The 14,885-nt window shown below is 39.7% G+C and overlaps 1 long non-coding RNA gene across 2 annotated transcripts; it reads right to left on the bottom strand.

The window, feature by feature from the left end:
• Positions 1 to 556: 556 nt before the first annotated feature.
• LOC138671902 (uncharacterized) lies at positions 557 to 4,118 on the bottom strand. 2 transcript variants are annotated; one of them, XR_011319474.1, is made up of 3 exons: positions 3,682 to 4,118; positions 1,877 to 2,077; positions 557 to 1,765 (listed from the first exon to the last, which is right to left on the bottom strand). It is a non-coding gene; the product is annotated as an uncharacterized lncRNA (long non-coding RNA). The 2 variants fall into 2 exon arrangements; XR_011319475.1 differs by having other exon boundaries at positions 557 to 1,783.
• Between the last annotated feature and the right edge of the window lie 10,767 nt (positions 4,119 to 14,885).

Raw genomic sequence — 14,885 nt, forward strand, 5'->3', positions numbered from 1 at the left:
CGGTCTACAGAGTTTCCACGTCTCAGAGCTCGTTCTATTATTTTGGGTTTTTGTCAGATCACTGTATGTGCTCTGATCGCTATGTACATTGTGTTACTGAATTGCCTATCATAACAGACAACCAAGTACACAGCATTTTGGGCTAGGCCATGTGAGTCCTTATCTCTAAGGACTTCGGAAAACCCTATGTTGGAGAGATCGGCATTCCCTAAGGGTTTCAAGATTGCGTTTCTATCTCTAAGGACTTAGGGAAGACCTGCATTGGAAAGATCGGCATTCCCTAAGAGCTTCAAGACTGTGTTTATGATTATTCCGGACTCAGCCTAGCAAGGACCCTTCTACTTCAGTTTCATGCCGTACCGGTACCATCTTACATCTGAATATACAGTATATGCGCAAATATAAAAAAACCTTATAGAGGTCCAGTTAGTTAGGGGAAAAGGCCTCTTCTGTAAGAGACACTTCTACAACTGCTCCGAGCAGGGGATTACTAAAGTACTGGCACAACATTGTTGTTTTATTGATTTATGCATAGAAAAGGTTAGGGTTATTCCAAAGACATACTGATAGGAATTCTAGATTGTGAGCCCAATCGGGGACAGTGATGATAATGTGTGCAAACTGTAAAGCGCTGCAGAATATGTTAGCGCTATATAAAAAAATAAAAGAAAGAAGAAGAAGGTTAGTTTCGCTGTATTTTGCTCGCATATAACTGTTAATTCTGATGAAGTGTCCCTGTGTATACTCTTAGTCGGTGTTATTTAGGATTACTGCTGTCATTGTGTTACTTTTGCCCTGTTTTCCTGCCATCGTTTCATTTGTTTTATAAACTGGTCTGTAAATGTTTATATTATACTATCTAATCTTTCTGCGTGTCTGCTGATTGCTGCTGTACTTCTTGTCCTCTGGCCATCACTTGTCCATATTTCGACAACATACATTTTCATCCTTTTATGGGAAGGGGTTAAAGGTGTTTAGCATTTTGCTTTATTTTACAGAGTTAATGTGCAGTTCATATAGACTATATGGACTAATTATGTGCCCCCTCCACATAGCCACTATAAGAGCTTTTCTAATCTCCCACTCTACAGCCATTAATATGGAATCGCTCTTCTGTAGATACAGCGGCTCCCGATCTTCTGGATTTCTACAAGATTTTGGAGGCGTTTATGGGTATTTTTTGCACCTTTTTCCAGAAGATCATTTGTGAGGTCAGACGCTGATGTTGGGGGGAGGTCGGGCCCACCATCTCCGGTCCAATTGTTGGAGGGGCTGATGTGGGCCGCTCATGTCCTCCCTCCATGTCTGTATGGAGCTTCTGCACTGGGCACAGTCATGGGGAACAGGAAAGGATCTTACCCCAAACTGTTCCCACAAAGCTGAAGATACAACTGTCCACAATGTCTTAAGACACTAGAACTAAGAGGCCGCGGCCGCCCCCTGATAACAGCCCATAGTATTATCCACTACCATCTGTACAGGGGCACAATGCCGTCAGGGGGTAACATCTTACTGGTGTCACCAAACCCAGACTCCTCCATCCGAGAAGTACCATCCATCACTGCACAGAACACGTCTCCTCCAGAGTCCAGTGGTGGCGGCTTTACACCACTCCATCCGACGCTCATCATTGTGCTTGGTGATGTACGGCTGCATGCAGCTACTCGGCCATGAAGCTCCCGGCGGGGGGCGCAGTGTTTGTGCTGATACCAGAGGAGGTCTGGACTCTGTAGGTATGGGGGTCAGCAGAGCGGTGGTGACTTATCTGGTGGAGGAAAGAAACCTTAGAACAGATTAAGGGTAAAAAAAAACAAGTGCTTCTGCGGTATAATAAATGCAGACAATAGTTATAACACGCCATGATATGATTGATCACCTCCCGGTAGGAGTCTCTCCAGTTCTCAGAGCACAGTCAGAGATTGCAGATCTGTGGGAAGTTGTCACTTTGGGTATAGCATCTTCACACCGTAGGCCTTTGTACTTGGCACGGCGCCTGCTGTGGAACGCCAGCTGTTAGATTGAGCAGTAAAAGCCTCCCACGCATTTCCACAGCAAATAAAGGCAGGGCCGGGACACTCTGCATTTAAATGGAAGCATGTGAAAGATTTAAAGAGTCGCATATCACGGGAAAGATCTTGCATTTGTTAAATCAGGACAGGTAGACTCTTGATTTTGTTTTTGTATAATGAAAGGTGTACTCTACTTTTCACAAGGTCCCTTGACAAAATGCAAATCACACAACGTTGTTTGCTGGGTCCATTAGCGATCAGCTGTCATTTGGCAATAAGTGTTTAATTTCCCTGCAGTGCCTCCGCAGGAGAAAAGGGGTATTACACAAAGTTAATTAATTTTAGTATTGGACGCTCTTTGTAACCGCTCTCCACTGAACAGTGGACTTCCCCGATATTAACTCGGAATTCTAAACTAGACAACTCCTTTAAGAAAGTCCTTAAAAAGTACCTATCGCCAGTCTGGATTTGCCCTTATTATGAAGGAAAGGAATGGCCGGCCTCAGACTGGTGATTTATAAAAAAAAAACAAGATTTAGCAAAAGTGGCCCCTAATGGCCCCCCTATTCTGAACTTTCGGGGCTGTAGGATCCTGGGGCGTCGATCAGGATTGCACAACTCCCTCTTTGCTGGGAATGCACGAGCTCTCGCTCTCCGCACTAACCCAGCACTGCAGTTACTGATGTTACCATTTGGTTAGTACAGAATGTGTCAGCGCTGGGTTAGTGCGGAGAGCGAGAACCCATGATTTCGCAAAGGGTTGGGTGTGTTGCTGTGTATGTTGGGATCCCACAACCTGGCAGTCCGGACCTGACTTTTGCTAGTCCTTCAGGAGGATAATGGGAACCCTTCTCGTTACTTTTGCTAATAAGTGTTATTTGAGAAGATTTGGTGATGGGTATTCTTTAAAAGGAACCTGGCAAGCGATTCATGTAAACCACGGGCAGCGTGAACTATTGCCTCACTGTATGATGGCAGCCAGGTATATTATTCTCTGAACGCTCCTTCTTTTTAGAGAAAGTATACTTTAAAGGTCTGGGGACAGTAGCTGGCAATGAGACTAGTCCGTCACAGCATTTGGCCGTCTCTTGCCAGCGCCGTTGCAGTTGATTGACAGGTCTCTCCCTTGTGTGCAAGGTGAGAAACTTGTCAATAACCTGCAGTGGCGATGGGAAGAGCCAGCCAAGAGCTGCGCTGTACTAGTATGGTCTAGTTATTTTTTTCCTTCCATATTGCTTTAGTTCTTGTGAAGCACCTAAAGTGTTACTAAACGTCTTGAATATAGTTTTGAGCTCCTTGAGGGGTGCAGTTTTTAGAATGGCGTCACTTTTGGGTATTTACTGTCATATAGACCCCTCAAAGTGACTTCAAATGTGAGGTTAAAAAAATGGTTTTGTAAATTTGTTGGAGAAATGAAAAATTGCTGGTCAACTTTTAACCCTTATAACTTCCTAACAAAAAAAAATGATAATTAGACATGTGGGAAATGTTATTTATTAACTATTTTGTGTGACACCACGCTCTGATTTAAGGGCACAAAAATTACATTTTGAAAATTGCTAAATTTTCTACATTTTTTGCCAAATTTCCGTTTTTTCATAAATAAACACAAGTCTTATTGGAAAAATGTTACCACTATCACGAAATACAATATGTCATGAAAAAAACCAACCTGAGAATCAGTGGGATCCGTTGAACCGTTCCAGAGCTATAACCTCATAAAATGACAGAGGTCAGAATTGTAAAAATTGGCCCGGTCATTAAGGCCAAAATTGGCTCTGTCACTAAGGGGTTAAAAAAAGATCTAAGATTACTATGTCTGTGCCCAGGGCATCACTCTTTTTCCAAACCTTTTCCCTGCTGTGGGGCAACTGGCTGCAGCAGAAACCCTTCCCCACTTAGAGAAAGCCGTGCAACACCGGCTCAGGCTTCTTTCAACTGAGTTTTCTTCCTCTGGATGAAAAATAGTCAAAACTCTGTTGCAAAGTGAGAGAACCATTACTGCTCCTCCTACGCTGTGTCTGTGCCGATGCATGGAGGGAGAGCTTACACATTTTGGAGACCCTACTGTAAAGGGTGAGGTTGTAGAGGATGTCCACTCGTGAAACCTTCCCTCCAAAGTGTAAAACCAGCCCTGGCAGTAGGAGACCACGAGCACGAGCACTTGTCTTATATATGCCTTATAAAGCTTGCGTAATATATAAGCGAAGGTTCAGAAAATGCAAATCTATGATTAATTATTACTTATCGAGACCTTTTTCCTTCTTCCAGCCCCAGGAAAGGTGACGTAGAGCTGCCTGCAATCAGTGTGTGCGAATACGTCCTTACCTCAGTGGTGAGATACCTGCTTATCTTGTCTCCAGCATATTGGCCCAGCTTACTATCTAATTACATACTGTATTTTTGGCCAAGTCTTGTAACTTTTTCCTCTTATAGAAAATCCAAGCTGTGCTGCCTCTAGTTTAATCCTACTGCTAATCTTCACCAATGGTGTAAAATTGGTTTAAAAATAAAAAAAATTTGTGTAAAAATATCCAGCAATGGTGTTAAAATTGCAAGAATTCTTTTAGAGGTATATATATAAAAACATTCTCAACAATTTTTTTAAATATATTTAACATTTTAAAACATGATTTAAAGAATAGGTCATTTTTCAGGTGACAAATTCTCCTTAAGGTTTTGGAAGCCCAAGCAAAGGTCCCTCCTTCTAACATCTAGACACAAAAAAGTGAGTTATTAAAAACACAAGAAGAGACTTTACCAAAATAGGGATTAATGGATAACACAAGACATTGCCCTCAGGGAGGGTCAGACCATTTACATCAATAGCTTCCTCCTTAACAATTGCCAGTTGGGTCGTCCAAATTTTTCACTTCCAAAACTTGTTCTGCAGAGGAATTCGGGCCTGTCTTGGTGATGTAATTGATGGCGCCCTGGGGTTAAGATTAATTGGTTTACTAACTGTAAGTCACAAATCACCGGCTGTTTGTTTTAAGGCAGTTTATGAACCCCGGGGCTTTTATCCAAGTTTTTGTTGATATAGTAGGGCTGGAAATAAGTGTAGAGCTACTTTTATATTTCCGGTCACCTCAAACTATTTTCACTTTTGGAAAAATGTATTTTTCCACCTGAATCCACAGACCCCACCTGTAGTACATATTGAATATAATCTCTACCCAATTTCTGCCAGCACAAGCGGCTGTGGTGATCTACCCGACGGGCTGCTTGTTAGACTTTACAATGCCGTGGGGTTCCTCTCTCCAAAGTGACACCACTGCGTAGCACAGTGCAGGGCTACAGCTGCAGGAATAAGGGGTGGCCATAGTAGGTGATGTCAACATCTAGGGAACAAATCCCCAAACTCCTTCATTGGCAAGTTTCTTGATATATTCCTTATTATTTCCTGTGGATTTCTTAGGTTTGACCCAGTTTGTCTGACTCTTGATGTGACCTCCTGACGATGTCTTCTTCTACCGATTTCTGAACCTTCTGCTTCCTGCCCATTATCTACCTGGATCAGTCTTGACCGGATATCCGACTCAGCCTGGTACCTAAAGCCTTCTATTGGGGACCACAGCTTGGGTGCTAAGGAGGTGGATTCCACACCTTCTTGTAAGGCATGGTGGTGAAGTACAAGAGGATACCACAGACTCCACACCTCAGCTTAGCCAACATCAACTCAATAAAGTGATGTTACCTAGACTTCAAACTGGTAAAGCCAATATCTCCTTGTTAGAGGGTAACAAAACTTTTGTTTTTACCTGCAGGCCAGAACTTTTTCATCCATAGAAGTCCAGGTCCCGAGACCCTCTCCGATTGCTCACATACAACCTAGCTCAGATTACCTGAATATCAACCCTAGCAGCAGGCGATGGGCTCTAAAGTGTCATCAAATGGGTAGTCTTCTGTTGTGGTCCATCATTAAGTCATTAGTTTGAGTCTCTTGAAAATTCTCTGGTATTAGGGCCCCTATACACAGTAGACCAATGTTCAACCAAGGGTTCGACTGAAGGTCGGGGAACACGTTGACCACTCGTGTGATTTTGGACTGCTGATCATATTTTTCATAGAAAACAGAGGAGCACATGGTCGCCGAAAGAGGGCTCCTGTGCACGAGCGAGATGGGTGAGATGGGTAACTGGCGCCGAACGATCGACCGAAGCATCGTATGTCCAACAGCTACCTAATGATTATGGCCCCCCTTTCTGAGATAAGCATTTAATCTGTATAGCGTCCCATGGATGGGTGTCTCAGTTGGGCTCATTTTTCTCTTGAGACCATGTGATTGAATGTATTCAAAATAAAAAGTGAAGACACTTTCCAATAGTCATCCTTTAAAATATTCCCAACGTTTTGTGTATTTTAGGCCTAGGCACATTTATAGCACAGTGAACAAATAGAACTCTATGCAGGATTCGACTACACCAGCGTTTGTTTGTAGTCTGTAACCATGGAGACACATAAATGTGCGGAATACAAAATGCTTGGAGATTCCTAACCCGGCCCATTTGCAAACTTGCATCATTTTGTATTTTACATACATCGGAGCAATGAAAAGTTACTTCTGATAATTTATATATTCCCTTTTAAAAAGTTAGTGGACACAGCCTGGCTAAAAAATACTTATAAAAACACAAGTTTTTGCTAGAGACGGAATTAAGCTCTACTCGAATTTTTTCAAAAATTCTCCAGATTTTTTTTTCTAATTCGATAAGTACAGGACCGAAAAAAATGTTTAAAAAGTAATGTATATGTACTTATGTACAGCACCATGGAATTAATGGTGCTATATAAATAAATAATAATAAAAAATAAATAAAATAAACAGGTTTTCGCTAGAGATGGAATTGAGTTCTGGAATTTTTAAAAAATGCTCCAGACTTTTTTCTAATTTGAAACGTATGGGAATGCCAGAAAAGGTTTAAAAAAAAAAAACAATCAAAGCCAAAAAAAGAATAAAGACAGGTTTTCACTAGAGATGGAATTGAGTTCTACGCGAATTTTTCAAAAATTCTCCAGATTTTTTTTCTAATTCGATACATACAGGACCGAAAAAAAGGTTAAAAAAGTAGAAAAAAATAAAAATAAAAATAAGCACAGGTTTTCGCTAGAGATGGAAATGAGTTCTCGAATTTTTTTTAAAAATTCTCCGGATTTTTTTTCCTACTTTAAAACGTACAGGACTGGTACTAGGTTAACAAAAGGAACAAACCAGAAAAAAAAATGTACACAGGTTTTCGCTAGAGATGGAATTGAGTTCTACTAGAATTTTTCCAGATTTTTTTTTTCTAATTAGATGCCGGGAAACCTGTTAGACGGGTATTATGTTCTCTGTGAAAATATACAATTTTCTAGGTCAATCAGGTCATTTTATGGCTTGGGTGTTATCACATAACATATACTTTTTTCATCACTTAGGCTGTGTTTTTTCTGTAAAATTACCCATTTCGCCCCTGTGGGACCGTAGGGGTCATTATTTTCCAGGAAGGCTAAATTGTAGGCTACCCAGTCACGGCGCACTTTTGTTCCATTGTTTGCTTTCGCGCAGGCGGTATTTAACAATACAGAACCGTGTATTATAAGCAGCAGGTTATCCAGAGGTCTTAAAGGCGTATTTCAAGTGTATTAGTCAGAGACTAAGTGCTCAGCGGGACGAAGGGGACTTATCTCTGCGGGTGTCCTGAGCTTCATACTACTAACTGCACTGCACATTCATTAGAAAAAAACCTCTCCCGCATCAGGTCCTGACGTTAAAAGGGCCTCCAGTATTTTCTACCTTTTGACATTTTGTTCGTCACTTTCCTACAAAGGTATCACTTGTATGATTGAAAAGTTAAAAAGCTGACTAAGAGGAGCTTAGGATGTTTGATATTTATCTTCAAGACCACCAGGGACGTTATTTATTGACCACTAGACCACCAGGAATAATATGTGTTTAGCTCTTTAAATTATCAGGGATATTGGTCACTAACTCTTTTTCAAAAGTAAAAATATTTTTTTTTATGTGTTTATTTAATCACTAGACCACCAGGGATAATATTCTAATCACTAACCATTTACACTAGTATATAAATGAACTTGTATGTATTTAGCAAATAGGTCATAGAGAATTTTATTTATTAGCTCACTTGATCACCAGGGTCGTTATTTATTAACTCACTACTGGATCATATTCACTAATTCTCTAGACTAGCAGGGATATGTAATTATGAATTTATTCACTAGACCACCAGGGGTATTATTTATTAGCTCCCTATTCATGCCTGAATACTAGTACAGGCATGTGTTTGTTTGCATGTTTTAGTTTATTTAGTGAATATGATACCAGTAATTTTATTTATACCTCTCTAGACCACCAGGGGCATTATTTCTTAATTCATTGGATAATAATCACTAAATTACCAGGTATATGTATTTATGAATTTCCTAAGACTCACTAGGAATATTATTAATTAGCTTTGTTGACCACCAAGGATTCTATTTAATAAATCGCCACATGTATAGAATTTACTACTAGACCAACACAAATGTGTATTTATTTAGTCTCACTAGCTCACTAGACCACCAGGGATACTATTTATTAGCTTAGTAGACCACCAGGTTCGCTATTTATTAATTCTTTAAATTCCCAGAGATACTATTCACTAGACCACCAGGGATAATATTTATTCCCTCATTGGACCATCAGTCATATGTATGCATGTATCAAGTCATCAGACCAACAAAAATTATATTCACGTACTCAGACCACCACAGATATGTAACTATTCATATACTTAACAGACCACCAGGGACATTATTTATTAAAAATGTCATCTCTCCCTTAAATTGTAACTGGCCTAACAATCTGATGATTACTCCTAATTAATTTGGCTTCAAATTCCCCAATGATAATTTATATTTTTGCTAGACCACCAGGGATTTTTTTTTTTTTTGTATACAGTCACTAAAACATGACAAGATTTTTTTTTTGTATTAGTTTTATTGGTCTAAGGAGTACAAAATGTACAAAACAAGGATGAAGGTCAGAAACCGTCCCAGCCGCAACATGTGACTCATGGATAATATAACAACATCAAAAGTGAAAATAAAGGAGCAATAACAATGATGAATGCGGAGCCAAAGTTATTTTACTCGTGTTGTTTTTTTGTGTGGAGGGTAAATGTTGCTGTCATGTTTTAAAAATCTTATGTGGCCATGGTTAACCAGGGATATTATTATTAAGCAATCCGAGTCATATTGGGTTTTTCACCACTAGCCCATCAGTACCCATGCACCATATAAAATGCACAACTAGTTTATTTCTGGCCTCATACTGTTTTATTGTGTTGTTTTTATGTGATCATTTTTGTTATATTGTGGTATTAAATGTTTTTTTTTTCACAGTCTATCCCGGGCCCTATCCTAGTATAATGTACCCCATCTTGGGCCCCTTCCAGGAATAATGACCCTCATTCTTCTGCAACACATTTTAAAACTAAACAATTATTCTTACCTATCCCTGTTCTTAAGATCCATGGCGTCCTTTTCTATACCGATGCAGAAGCCGGCAGCTGACTTCAGCCTGCAGGCACGGATTGCGCATGACATCACTGACATGCGCCACCCACTTCATCTGCTGGCCTCTGATTGGCTGGCGGTGTGTATTGTGGTGCAGGGAGCCGGTGGGTCTCTGCCTCGCAATAGATTTCAGCTGGATGTGCGTCCAAGGTCGCACATCCAGGTGAAGTAGGCACTGGCGTCAGCGGGCCTTCCTCTTGCACAGGTCAAGTCGTGGTCGCATCCACCCTGGTTTTTGGTGAGAAATATCAGATTTTTTCCCCCCCCCGATATTATGATATTGTATTGATAAAAATAATTCATTATTAATTAATTAGAATAGTCACATAATTGGCCATCTAAATACATATGTTTATATATTTTTTAAATACATTTTTTTTACATTTTATTAACTTGCAGGGAAATAGGTGATATGATCTTTTATATTATTTATTAAAAACTGCCATTTTTTTTACATTTTTTATTAGACCTCTTAGGGGAATTGAACCTGAGATTATTTGATCACCTATACAGTATTTTGCAGTAGTGTAGTTTTGTGGTATATTGTATACAGACATGGCCCACATGAGTACCTGAAGTAGGTGTCTGTATGCCATAACAATACCATCAGCATCCCAAAATCAAATTATGGGGGACACCTTGGCCCATTTCCAGCTCTTAAATTCTATTTACAGTGTTGGCTGCTGCAGTTTAAACAGTGTCAGTTTCTTTTTTTTTGCAGTGTGCATACCGCCATACAGTGCTGAAATAATACCAATATAAAGGGATCAAAAAAGCTGCCATACAGTGCTGAAATAATACCAATATACAGCGATAAAAAACTGCCATACAGTGCTGACATAATACCAATATACAGGGATAAAATAAACTGCCATGCAGTGCTGAAATAATACCAATATACAGCGATAAAAAACTGGCATACAGTGCTGAGATAATACCAATATACAGGGATAAAATAAACTGCCATGCAGTGCTGAAATAATACCAATATACAGCGATAAAAAACTGGCATACAGTGCTGAAATAATACCAATATACAGCGATAAAAAACTGGCATACAGTGCTGAAATAATACCAATATACAGGGATAATAAACTGGCATACAGTGCTGAAATAATACCAATATACAGCGATAAAAAACTGGCATACAGTGCTGAAATAATACCAATATACAGGGATAAAAAACTGGCATACAGTGCTGAAATAATACCAATATACAGGGATAAAACAAAACTGGCATGCAGTGCTGAAATAATACCAATATACAGTAAAAAAATGGCATACAGTGCTGAAATAATACCAATATACAGTGAAAAAAATGGCATACTGTGCTGAAATAATACTAATATATAGTGATAAAAAAGCCATATAGTGCTGAAATAATACCAATATACAGTGATAAAAATGGCATACTGTGCTGAAATAATACTAATATATAGTGATAAAAAAGCCATATAGTGCTGAAATAATACCAATATACAGTGAAAAAAATGGCATACTGTGCTGAAATAATACTAATATATAGTGATAAAAAAGCCATATAGTGCTGAAATAATACCAATATACAGTGAAAAAAATGGCATACTGTGCTGAAATAATACTAATCTATAGTGATAAAAAGGCGATATAGTGCTGAAATAATACCAATATACAGTGAAAAAAATGGCATATAGTGCTGAAATAATACCATTATACAGTGATACAAAACTGCCATACAGTGCTGAAATAATACCAATATACAGTGAAAAAAATGGCATACTGTGCTGAAATAATACTAATATATAGTGATAAAAAGCCATATAGTGCTGAAATAATACCAATATACAGTGAAAAAAATGGCATACTGTGCTGAAATAATACTAATATATAGTGATAAAAAAGCCATATAGTGCTGAAATAGTACCAATATACAGTGATAAAAATGGCATACTGTGCTGAAATAATACTAATATATAGTGATAAAAAAGTCATATAGTGCTGAAATAATACCAATATACAGTGAAAAAAATGGCATACTGTGCTGAAATAATACTAATATATAGTGATAAAAAATCCATATAGTGCTGAAATAATACCAATATACAGTGAAAAAAATGGCATACTGTGCTGAAATAATACTAATATATAGTGATAAAAAATCCATATAGTGCTGAAATAATACCAATATACAGTGAAAAAAATGGCATACTGTGCTGAAATAATACTAATATATAGTGATAAAAATGCCATATAGTGCTGAAATTATACCAATATACAGTGATCAAAAAATGCCATATAGTGCTGAAATAATACCAATATACAGGGATTAAAAAACAGGTGCTGGCATAAAGTAATTTAATAAAAGCGCCATGCAAATACAGTTACTGGCCAGAGAGTGACCAATAGTAGGTGACATCTAAAATGCAGCCATTATCAGGGGAGGAACTGCACAGATCTGACAGCAGTATATGGCCACACATTTACCCTGCAGTATCAATGTTTTATCACTTGTAACCCCACCTTGCCCCTGAGCTAGAGCTTAATGACCCCAATGTCCTGACACTATGGTGGATTAATGGCCCTAGAAAATAAAAATTACTGAGCACACAAGCAAATATATGCAAACGCACACTCAGCGCACCAGAGTCTATGTGAATACTGAATATATGACTTATTATTGAGGCACGGTTTGGCCAGTTGTTGTGGGCTCACCAGCCACGACAAGGCGACCTCTGTAGATGAGAACTTACGCTATCTGTTTTATCTCTGATGGGCCTAAGGCCACAAAGGGCAAATAAGATCTAATTAAAAGCTGCCTGTGGCAGCTTATTTCTATATGCCCTTTTTGTAAGCCTGACAAATGGAAGAATCCTGGATACAGGTGCTGAGTAAGTAACACTGTAATTTTATTGGATGATTTCCATTTACATATATTGCACTCCAACACCACCCCACCCCGGATGAAGCAGTTCTTGCGAAACGCGCGTCGGGTCCTGTGGGACTTCATGTTCTATCTTGTTTCTGTACCTCTGGAGTCATGTGGGTATGTATTGTAATTTTTTTCACCACAGAGTCTAATATTGACCTAAGTGGCTATGGGGGAAGCTTATTCTAACTACTATGGTTACCTGCCTAACTCCCTCATGTACTCATTTTTTCTTTGTCTGCTACTGTAACACAGATATCTGTTGTCTCCAATGGATATACCCTTTTGCTTCATATATCATTGACTTAGCAAGGTTTCCACCATTGTTTAATTTTTGCTATGGTAATATCCCCCATTTTTTCATTACCTCTGGTGTTCCATTCTTCTGTTTGTTTTTACATATATTAATAATAAAGATATTTTTGATTTTTATTGGCTTGCATTGGTTCTAGTTTTGGTATTTCTGATCATCCGTATATGAGCCTTACTCTATGGATTGTGAATACAGGTGTTCGTACACTGTGGACAAAGGAACATCCAGATCTCTGGAAATGGACCCGAGATTGCTGATATTTTTCAAAAATTTTGATTCTCAAGTCCTCGGACAGTTCTCTTCTCCTCTTTCTGTTCTCCATGCTTAGTGTGGCACTCACAGACACACAATGCAAAGATTGAGTCATCTTCTCCTCTTTTTATCTGGTTTCAGATGTGATTCTCATATTGCCCACACCTGTTACTTGCCACAGGTGAGTCTGAACGGGCATCACATGCTTGAAACAAAGTTGTTTACCGGCAATTTTGGAAAAGTGCCAACAATTTTCTTTGGCCCATTTTGGGAGGTTTGTGTGAAATTATGTTCAATTTGCCCTTTTTTCTGTTTTTGTTGTTGTTGTTCCAATAAACACAAAGGAAATAAACATGTGGATAACAAAACGTGTGGAATTGCAATAATTTTCTGGGAGAAATAAGTAATCTTCTGGAACAATCTGAAGGGTGCCAACACTTTCGGCCATGACTGTTTATGTATACACTAGATGGTGGCCCGATTCTAACGCATCGGGTATTCTAGAATATGCATGTCCACGTAGTATATTGGCCAGCCACGTAGTATATTGCCCAGTCACGTAGTATATTGCCCAGCCACGTAGTATATTGCCCAGTCACGTAGTATATTGCCCAGCCACGTAGTATATTGCCCAGTCACGTAGTATATTGCCCAGCCACGTAGTATATTGTGCAGTCACGTAGTATATTGCCCAGCCACGTAGTATATTGCCCAGTCACGTAGTATATTGCCCAGCCACGTAGTATATTGCCCAGTCACGTAGTATATTGCCCAGCCACGTAGTATATTGCCCAGCCACGTAGTATATTGCCCAGCCACGTAGTATATTGCCCAGTCACGTAGTATATTGCGCAGCCACGTAGTATATTGCGCAGCCACGTAGTATATTGCCGAGTGACGTAGTATATTGCCCAGCTACGTAGTATACAGCACAGAGCCACGTAGTATATTGCCCAGCCACGTAGTATATTGCCCAGCTACGTAGTATATTGCCCAGCCACGTAGTATATTGCGCAGCCACGTAGTATATTGCAGAGTGACGTAGTATATTGCCCAGCTACGTAGTATACAGCACAGAGCCACGTAGTATATTGCCCAGCCACGTAGTATATTGCCCAGCCACGTAGTATATTGCCCAGCTACATAGTATATTGCCCAGCCATGTAGTATATTGCCCAGCCACGTAGTATATTGCCCAGCCACGTAGTATATTGCCCAGTCACGTAGTATATTGCCCAGCCACGTAGTATATTGCGCAGTCACGTAGTATATTGCCCAGCCACGTAGTATATTGCCCAGTCACGTAGTATATTGCCCAGCCACGTAGTATATTGCCCAGTCACGTAGTATATTGCCCAGCCACGTAGTATATTGCCCAGCCACGTAGTATATTGCCCAGCCACGTAGTATATTGCCCAGTCACGTAGTATATTGCGCAGCCACGTAGTATATTGCGCAGCCACGTAGTATATTGCCGAGTGACGTAGTATATTGCCCAGCTACGTAGTATACAGCACAGAGCCATGTAGTATATTGCCCAGCCACGTAGTATATTGCCCAGCTACGTAGTATATTGCCCAGCCACGTAGTATATTGCGCAGCCACGTAGTATATTGCCGAGTGACGTAGTATATTGCCCAGCTACGTAGTATACAGCACAGAGCCACGTAGTATATTGCCCAGCCACGTAGTATATTGCCCAGCTACGTAGTATATTGCCCAGCCACGTAGTATATTGCGCAGCCACGTAGTATATTGCCGAGTGACGTAGTATATTGCCCAGCTACGTAATATACAGCACAGAGCCACGTAGTATATTGCCCAGCCACGTAGTATATTGCCCAGC

This window comes from Ranitomeya imitator, chromosome 3 (genome assembly GCF_032444005.1).
Source record: "Ranitomeya imitator isolate aRanImi1 chromosome 3, aRanImi1.pri, whole genome shotgun sequence".
Lineage (NCBI taxonomy): Eukaryota > Metazoa > Chordata > Amphibia > Anura > Dendrobatidae > Ranitomeya > Ranitomeya imitator.